General features: G+C 41.2%; 1 long non-coding RNA gene across 1 annotated transcript in view; it reads left to right on the top strand.

The window, feature by feature from the left end:
- The window catches only part of LOC122548626, a 4,105-nt gene extending 2,710 nt beyond the window's left edge, over positions 1 to 1,395 (top strand). The window contains exon 2 of the long non-coding RNA XR_006311278.1: positions 1,196 to 1,395. This is a non-coding gene — a long non-coding RNA (uncharacterized LOC122548626). The remainder of the gene's footprint in view (positions 1 to 1,195) is intronic.
- The last annotated feature ends 8,907 nt before the right edge of the window (positions 1,396 to 10,302 follow it).

The raw sequence follows: 10,302 nt of genomic DNA, 5'->3' as shown, positions 1-10,302 counted from the left end.
AAGGGCTTATGCCCGAAACGTCGATTCTCCTGTTCCTTGGATGCTGCCTGACCTGCTGCGCTTTTCTAGCAACACATTTTCACCTCTGATCTCCAGCATCTGCAGTCCTCACTTTCTCCTCTACATCAATAAAGGCCTGATTTGGAGATGCTGGTGTTGGATGGGGTGTACAAAGTTAAAAATCACACAACACCAGGTTATAGTTCAACAGGTTTAATTGGAAGCACACTAGCTGATGAAGGAGCGTCGCTCCGAAAGCTAGTGTGCTTCCAATTAAACCTGTTTGACTATAACCTGGTGTTGTGATTTTTAACTTTGTACATCAATAAACACATCGGCTTAGATCCTACCTACCTTCCCTTGAAGAAAGAACCAGAAATGACATCACCCACCTTAAAAACCAAGATCTGTAAACAGAGAGGGGGGACATACCACCAGCGCTTCACTGGAGACTCTTACTGATGATGTTACCAAGTGTGGTGATGAAATGTCTGAACACAAACCTTCCAGCTCAGTGAGCTAACTTACAGAGTTATCATCAACCTGAGCTACAAATCTTCTCAAAAATCGCGATCTGCATCTATCATTATAACCCAATGTTCTCTCTAGTTTTACATTAACCATAATTTCAATGATTTCTTTACACTGTTTACATTGTCACTATCTGATCCCTTTTTTCAAAGTGCAAATGTCAGACTTGACAGAACATTCAAAGAAGAACATTCAGACCTTCTTTGAATGGTTTCTGTAACTCAAGCACTTTTCTCAGAGGTATTTGATGTACTTCTATGCTCATTATCCTCATTTTTTTGGCCAATCCTTTTGTGTTTACATTTCAAGGAAGAGCAGCTACATTCCTGATCGGCATATATTCTCCCACCGATGCCACTAAAACAAAATAGCTGCTCATTAACTCATTGCTGTGGCATTTTACTGCACATAATTTAGCAATTGTGCTTCCTAATGATAATTACATTTTAAAAGGTGGATGCGAAATACTTTGGGACATCCCAAAGTGTAGCAATTTCAAGTTCCTCTTTTTGAAAAAAAACCCCAAAATTTGTGGGACTTCAGAATCTAAGTATCCTGTGAGATCGGATTTGTAATTGTAATCTTCTTTCTACTGAAATGTTTTCTACAATCTTACCAAATTTATTTAATTTTGTCATTTGTCCATTTTAATGTGATGCACTAGGGCTCCGGTCTTGAAGATTTCTGACTCCCAGAGCAAGATAAAAAAGATCATCCTGAGACACTGACCACCAGGGGTGCAACATTGCTTCAAACTCCTACACATTTTCTGGGTTATCACTGAATACCAGATCGACATGAGCAAGGCATCCTTCGTCAAGATAGAGCTATACAATACATAAAATTTATCATTCTGATTCTAAACCACAGGAGTTTTCCTTATTTATTATGGCGTATTTCAGCCCTTCATAAAATAATGTTCAAACTCTCACACAACATTTTGGCAGAAAAGGAATAGACCCCTTTTGAATAGTCCAAAACTCGACACTATCCAAAACTTGTTGGTTCCCACAGCTATTATTTTGTTGGCTCATAATCCTCTCCTCAGATCATTCAATTTGTACAATGTTAAAATCACCCTCAGGAGTTCATCTTTTCTCACAATTGCAGACAAGAAAAAGAACACAAACACAATAACTTATATCTCAGAAGATTATTCTCAGCCTTCAAAACACCTTAATACAGCAGCAACATTGTAAATAGACTTTTTGTTTCCCCAGCAACATGAAATGAATCTGATCTCCTACCTGAAAACTGGCCATATGTTGAAACTGATAAGCTCAGCTACTTATTTAATGCAACTCAGCTGCATAATAAACTGATCAAAACAGCAGGCCATGAGTTAAATTAAACAATACATTGGATCTTGAGATAAATTAATGTAACAGAACCTCCAGCAGCAGGTGGTGACAATGAAGTTCTGTTACAGCAGTTGAACAGATTCTCTTGTGAAAATAAAATGGTGCATTTGGAGGGTGGAGGGCTAATAGGAAGAACTGGCAGAGACATAAATGCTTTCTCAATCCAAAGTAAATCACAAGTTTGATTCCATGTATATACTGTAAAATACCTCCTTGCATAGCCTTAATTTTCCTTCATGTTTTTAATAGTTCAGTGAAATAGTCCCTGCTTCATGTTCTTGGGGCTTGTTGTGTTATTTATGCTACATTTCTGCCGTACTTGGCAAGGTACCACAGACAGTCATCAAGTCATGGCAGATCATGTTAAAAGGTGCATAGGCGAGATTGTACTGATGGTGGAAGAGTTGAAATTGATAATATCCATAAGGGAAGCTGAAACTGCTCCAAGATCATTAGGTTCTCAGGTATTCGAAGAAGGGATCCGATTTTTAGACAAAGTCCAGGCAGAGGGCCCCTATGTAAATTCCCTTGACACTACAGAGGATGGAAGCAATAAACCTGGTCAGATTTTATATTTGCCAATGAGTAGGAGTGGAACAAGATCATTGGAAGACTGAAAATACTTAATGATTTGGTTATTGAAGACTGGATTGCGGATGTATGACCAGTTATGCTATCCTGGGGGACTCAAAGAAGGTAAATAAGTAACAATTATACTTGAACAACTGTCTGGGAAAGTCTATTGGGAAATACTAGAAAGAGGTATAGATGATCAAAGAATTTTGTGTATAGGGGTAGCCTGACTCTGTGATATCAGAGGTTTTACGAGTATAGGGAGACAATCTTGGGCCTCATCTAGAGGTCCCCAGCACCATAGATGCCACTCTCCAGCTAATTTGATTCACTCACCTGACATTAACAAATAGTTGGAGGCACTGGATACTGTTCAGGCTGTTGGCTCTGATAGCATTCCAGCCATAGTACTGAAAACCTGTGCTTCAGAACTTGCCACACCCCTAACCAAACTGCTACAGTAGAAGTACAGCACTGCTGTCTACCTAACAATATGGAAAATTGTCCAGGAGCATCCTGAACACAAAGATCAGGATGAATCTGACCCAAACCATTACTGCCCCATCGCTCTACTCTTGATCATCAGTAAAGTGATGGAATGGGTCAACAGCAGTGCGGTCAGCAGCACTTGCTTAGCAATGACTGATGCTCAGTTATGGTTCTGCCAGGGACACTCAGTTTTTGTCCTCATTGCAGCCTTAGTTCAAACCTGAACAGAAAAGCTCAATTCCAGACGTGAGATAAGGGTGACAGACCTTGAGGATACTTTTGACTGAATGTAATATCGAGGAGGTCTAGCAAAATTGGAATCAATGAGAATTGGAGTAAGATTCTATACTGGTGAAGTCACAAGCACAAAGGAAGATGGCTGTGGTTGTTAAAGGTCAGCCAGCTCAGCTCCAGGGCTCTCTGCAAGAGTTCCTCAGGGTAGTGTCCTAGGCCCAACCATCTTCAGCTCATTCCATCATAAGGTCAGAAGTGGAGATATTTGCAGATGACTACACTGTATTCAGAATAAATACATGACTCACCAGATACAGAAGCAGTCTGTATCCAAATGCAGCAAGACCTGAACAACACCCAGGCTTGGGCTGAAAAATAGTAACCATGGTCAACACTGCTATCAATTATGGGGAACTTCTTTACATGGCTACCATTCCTGGTAGTTTGGGACTTAATCACCAACCCAGTTTAGGTAAGGAAGTTGACAATTCATGTTATTATGGATTGATGTGTTCGAAGGTAACCAGATAACCTTGAAGAGCATGTCTCGTGACTTTATGTGGTCAGCAGATGGGCACAGCAGTCTTTGAATTTGCTATATGTGCTCATGGTGAACCAGCCTGTATGAGACCCTCAAACTGTTCAAGTAGCAGGAAATTGGGCTGTTGTCCTACCTGCCCACACTGTCACTGTTTTTGTGCTGTAGCATTGCCTGATGTTCACCAACTAGTGAACATTAGACAATGCTACAGCATCACGTGTCACATATAGTAGAGCTCCTACTTAGTAGAAAATGGGAGTTGCTTCATCACTGCTGGAGTAAAAGTTAGGGTACCCAAGCAGATTCCAGTTTCAGTGACAGATGTTTAGATTCAATCAAGAACACAAATGGGTGTCCTTAAAGATACACTGTCGTGGATAGAGGGCCAACTGGAGGAGCCATCTCAAACCTCATTTCAAAGACGGACATTGGAGAGTTGGAGGAGATCCAGAAGAGACATCTTGTTTCCATTTTTTCAAAGCACAGGATGACTTTGGTAAAGACATATTGTGAGCTGATAAGCTGCAGTATTGTGTTTAAAGATGATTGTCATTTAAAGTTTCCTTACTAGCTGATCCCTGAAACTACTTGCAAAAGCCTTTGGCGCAAAGTGACATCTGAAAGTTAACAAGTCCGTATACTTGTTCCATATTCCTCCACTGAGGATCCACGTTCAATTACAATGTATTCAACTCATAAAACTCATAAGGATACTTCCCCTCTAGCTAAGATTGAAGAAGTATTGCAAGTTGTCAAAGGTGTGGAATATTTCTGCAGTCTCAATATAGCCCATGGTTATAGCCATGGTTACCTAGTGCTGAACATTAGGTGAAATGTAACATACTAATCACACAATTGCTTAGCAAACAATCACATGTGAGTGAGTTTCCAGGACAGCAGGTTTCAAACAGGGAAATATGTATTGGGATCTCCAGCAGCAGGTGGCGATGGTGAGTCAGGATACTGAGCAGGGGCACTCAAGTAATTGTTTTGGCACCTCCAGCAGGACTTGATGACAGTGAGGGAAGGCAGCTGGAGCAGTGAAATAGACCCTCTCACAAAATAAAAAGGGTGTATTTGGGGGAATGGAGAACTGATTGGATGAAAGGGGAAAGAGACAAAGGATTCCTCAACTCCGTTTAAATCACAGGATTCATTCCATGTAAATACTCTAAGTATTACCTTAATTTCCCTTCAAATTTGTTAATAACCTGATGCCAGTGGGGGAGAAAAACCTGCTTCATGAAGGTTTTCTGTGTTCAAATCCCATGCTACATTTATCAGTACAAGAGACCATTTATTACATAATCATTACACTGGACCATGTATTTAACTAATCAGTAAGAAAATACCACTAGTTAAGCCAATCAATATACTGGACTAAGTGTTAAAGTAATCAATTTACTGGGCAAAGTTTTAAATTTAACAATACATTAGTGCAGGAATTCAACAAATTAATGGACTACAATATATCTCAAACTGATCCATTCTTGCCCACTAGCATTTTCTCATATGACTCTAAGTTAATTGAGTGTGATTTTGCCTTCGATTGCTGAGCCCACCAGTCTGTATTCATAGTAAAACTTCCAGTGTTATCTCAGTAACAGTTGCATCCTTTTTTCCCCCATTCTCTCAATTACTTGAATTAAAGATCCTATCAATCAACCTTTCCAAATGTTATGTTATTTGAAAGTTATACCGAAATCAGTTTTGATTCTGTCCATTTGCTTCAGTTTCTTATTTATGAAAGAAATGACATGAAAGCTCCTACTTTTTTACTCACTGCTTCATCCTAGCCATCTCTGTGGCATTAGCACACTCAATCATGGCAGAAAACGCTCTCACATTTCAGCACAAAATCAATGAATATTTAGGATTCAGATACAGAAAGATAAATTGGAGTCATTTGTCAACCGAAGAATTGGATAAAATTTGCAGTATAGAAATAGTCCGCTTTAGACAACTTGCCTTGCTTTGCCTTCTCATGCATTGACTGTTCAACCAGAACATGATGGCTGAGAGTACTTCTGTCTTACTTTGCCTTTAGCCATGGTTGTCAGCAGTGAGCAGTCAAAGGTGTGAACATGCTGCTTTTAGGCTCTGTGTTATGTCAATCTCATACCTGCATCACCAGCAGCTTGTGTAGCACCACACACTGCATGTACATCAACTGATGGCTACACCTCATAATCTAAGCAGAGTAATTCTCAGTCAAGTCAAGGCAGACAATCTCCAGTCAGGGTCTCAGTGCAGGGACTTGGACACAGTCTGTCAGCCACTTCGGTGGTTCACATGAAAGGGCTTCATACTACTACAGTCCGGGAAGCGGGCCATGGTCAGTCCTGCTGGTCCAGTGCAATCAGAGTGGTGAATCACTCAGGGCATTGCATAGATATCAATCAGGGGTCTGGTCACTGGTGGGGACACTGGTGGTCAGTTCAGTGCAAGTCAAGAAGGAGTTATCAAGGGCTAATTGCATGATAGTGGGGAAAATCCATTCTGGGGATTGGATGTGTGTGTTAGGATGCTCACAATAATAATTGTGAAGGGGTTAAACTCCATAAATTGGGGAAAACGATAGTGCGTTAAAGGACGTGGCTACTGTGTGAGGGATGGGAGGATCATTAATAGTCACCACCACTCTGGACTCAACGTAGGGACAGTGCAACACATCGATCCTTCTGTCTAAGCTATTGGCCAGGGCTCAGGGAGTAATGATGGGAGATTAAATCAAAGATATGTGTGGGAATGTGTGATGACACAGTACTGATGGATTAGATAGGGACTGCCAAGAAGAAAGGGATGTAGACATTCAGGAGAACCCTTAATTACCTGACTGAGCTTGTGCCTCACTGTGTCAAGTACATCCAGCATCGAAAAGTTACATTGGAAATGGAGATAACTGCGACCACACCTGGAAGGAATGGTCTGAGTACATAGGCTCTGCTTGTGAGTGATGTGAGGTCCTTTAAGGGACAATTACATTAATCGCTGTACTAACATATAATAATTGTAAACATAGAACCCTGCATGTGAAACATTTACTCTGTCCAAGTATGTGGATACAAATCCTGGTCACAAGTAATCTTGACCATGTCATTGGGCCATTGCCGATTAAGCACAGTTATCTCTTAAAAATGATTACCTGTGGGCCAAAATTCACAAAGATGATCCAAGATCTCAGAGGCCGCACAGGGATGTGGAGCTGATTTCCTCTCACCTTGTACTAGTCAGTATTCTTACATGCCTTTCTTGTGTGATGTTGGTTGTGGGGCGACAAAGGGTCAGTACAGAACGTTCAGTCTCCATGTGGTATGGCTTGTGCTGCAGTTAACAGAATAAGATTCCTATATCAAAGATCCATGTAGAGTTATTCCATTGTCCTCCTTGTCAGAGTTCTCTATGTCCAACTCTATGGAAGTCTATGCTAATTCTTCAAGGACTATATCCCTTACAAGGATGGTTACTGGAATACAAGGATTACTCTCTACAACCATGGCTGACAACTCCTTTACATGCCTCCCTGATTGAGGCTAAGCATAGGTACAATGCAGCCCATCCCTCAACCAGACTCACCATGGACAAGGTAATAGGGCTGCTGCAGATGAGGAAATGATGTTTGGATTTGTCTTGGTGTGCCTTGCAATACAGTCCAATCAGAATGTGTTGTATAATCCCAGCATGCCATGCTCTGCACAACTGGAGCAGGCAAACAGGGGCAGTGATGAACTATGAAGAACTGGAAGAGCAGCAGCTGTCTTTTGTGGAGAAAGATGAGGATATTGAGCAGGAGGAAGCAGAAGCTTGACATAGCATTGCAATGTCAGGCTCAAAAAACCAGCCAGGAATAAATTAACACACAATTCTAGTACAAGTGCAGTGATCACTCACTGATTCTACATTTATTGCTGTTCGAATAGCAAATGATTCTTGCTTGCACCTGCTTTTGTTGATTCAAAGCTAAATGTTTTCAACTGTCTGAAGGTTTTCCAGTACGCGATTGTCCCACACTGAAAAATGAGAAAATATTTGGCTGCACTGGGCATTAGAGAAAGAATAGCACTGCCACATGTAGGGTTCCGAGATGGGATGAAGTTAAGGATGAGTAACCTGTGCAGCTTGATTCATAAATAGCAATATATTATGAACGTGCCCTTGTATTTGCAATGCAGTGACAGCTGGGCCAGCTATATGTCCTGTGAAGCATTTCTGTTTGGTTTTCCTCCCACTATGAGAATTATGAAGAGTAACTTCTGGTTGACAGTGCATGGCCAGGTGCATAGCTGGTCTACAAAGATGCTGCAGGCACTGGGAAGCCAAGCAGTGCTGAGTACTTCTGCCTCTGGTGAGAAGGAAGATAAGACAAGACAATGCCACGAAGACGTGGTTTGTTGGTAATGAGGCAAGTGTTGTAGATTAGTATGAAAATTCATGCTCAAGTACGCTGCGGAAACACCACCATGAAACAGAATAAAACTGAGATGTAGCCAATTTCTGGTGAAATTTAGCCCAGTAGAGAATTTGACTTTTTGTAAGAGTTGCACTCCGACTGCAAGTCAATGTAAATTCATTCTTGTTCCAGTGGTTAGCACTCCTGCCTCACAGCACCAAGGACCTGGCTTCAATTCCAGCATTGGGTGACTGTCTGTGTGGAGTTTGTTCGTTATTCCCATGTCTACGTAGGTTTCTGTTAGGTGCTCTGGTTTCCTCCCACAGTTCCAAGATGTACAGGTTAGGTAGATTGGCCATGCTAAATTGCCCCTTAAGGTCCAAGTTTAAATGGATAAGCCAGGGAAAGAATAAAATGTGGCTGGGATGGGTGGGATGCTCTTCAGAGGGTCGGTGCAGACTTGATAGGCCAAGTGGCCTCTGTCTGTAGTGTAGGGACTCTATGAAATTGGATTCAGACACAGTCATAGAGATTAACAGCACAGGCAAAAATCTTCTTTGTTCATTTCATCTACACTTGTCAAAAACAAAGACCAAACTAGCATAAACCCATTTTCCAGCACTTGCCCTATACCCTTGTATACTTGACATCACAAGGATACATCTAAATGCTTATTAAATGTTATGAGGATTTCTGCCTCGACTGTCCTTACAGGCAGTGAGTCCCAGATTCACAACACCCTCTGGGTAAAAAGGTTTTCCTCATATCTCTTCTAAACCTTCTTCCCCTTGGTCAATGATCCCTCCATCAAGGGGAAAATATCCTTCCTGTCTATATTATCTATGCCCCTCATCTTTTTATACATCTCAAACATGTCCCCACTCAGTCTACTCTGCTTGAAGAGAAACAACTCCAGTCTCTCTAATCTCTCTTCTTAACTGAAATTCTCCAGTACAGGCAATATCCTGGTAAATCTCTTCTGCACCTGACTGCAATCACACCACTCCTATAATGCACACAATACCCTCAATGTGGTCGAAACAATGTTTTATACAGTTCCAATATAAACTCTATGTTTCAGCTAATAAAGACAAATATACTATATTCTTTCTAAACTACTTTATCCACCCTCCTGATAACTTAAGGGACCGGCATACATGCACACCAAGGTCCCTCTGAACCTCAGTGATTCTCAGTGTCCTACCATTCATCATGTATTCCCCTGCTTTGGTTGTCCTGCTCAAATGTATCAGCTTACAATTATTTTGATTGAATTCTATTAGCCACGGGTCAGTCAATCTATCCAGTCCGTCTATACCCTCCTGTAATCTACGGCTATCCTCCTCACTATTTCCCACCTCACTAATTTTTGCATTGTTCGCAATCACACATTCAAATTTAAATCATTTACTTAAACTACAGACAGCAAGGGCCTCAACACTGACCCCTGTGGGACCTCACTGGACAGAGACTTCCGTCAACAATCACCTTCTGTTTCCTGTCACTCTGCCAACTGAGGTTCCAATTTGCCAAATTTCCTTGGATCACATGGGCTTTTACCATGGCTATCAGGCCCCATGTGGGACCTTATCAAAAGCCTTGCTGAAGTCTAAGCAGACAACATTAAAAACATTGCTCTCATCTACACACCTGGTGTAGTCTCCATTATTTCCAGGATTATTACAGAAATATTGATACTTTTTCCACGAGCATAGATTGAAATCAAATGTGGACATGAAGTTTAATCCTAGCCGGACTTTGCAACTGGAGAGCTGGAATAGACAGTATTCATTAAGCTAGGCCTTGAACAATCAACTTCCCATTGAAATCAGACAAGGCTGGAACTGCCTGGCCAGGTGCTAATGGCCACAGTGTTTCAGAATGAACCATTTATCATCCAATGGTTGATGTAAGTGAACACTTTCTAATCAATTTTTAGTTCATACTGGTATACCACCACTAACCCTAGGTGTCTATTTATCTGCTGCTGAGGGGAAGTGTTTGTACAGCTCCCTGAAGACTTTACATAGAAAGATGTGAATGTAGGATTAGTTGTAAAAAGTTGGAGAGTGTTCACAGTAATGGGAGAGAATGGATGATTTAACTGAGATTATTGAGGCGGAGGGAAATTCAGTTTCACTTGCAGTGTTCTCGTGGGATAAAAGGAAGCTTCCCTGAAGAAA

This window comes from Chiloscyllium plagiosum, chromosome 3 (genome assembly GCF_004010195.1).
Source record: "Chiloscyllium plagiosum isolate BGI_BamShark_2017 chromosome 3, ASM401019v2, whole genome shotgun sequence".
NCBI classification, from domain to species: domain Eukaryota; kingdom Metazoa; phylum Chordata; class Chondrichthyes; order Orectolobiformes; family Hemiscylliidae; genus Chiloscyllium; species Chiloscyllium plagiosum.
Note: the sequence above shows the minus strand (reverse complement) of the source record. Positions and strands in the feature narration are given on the sequence as shown.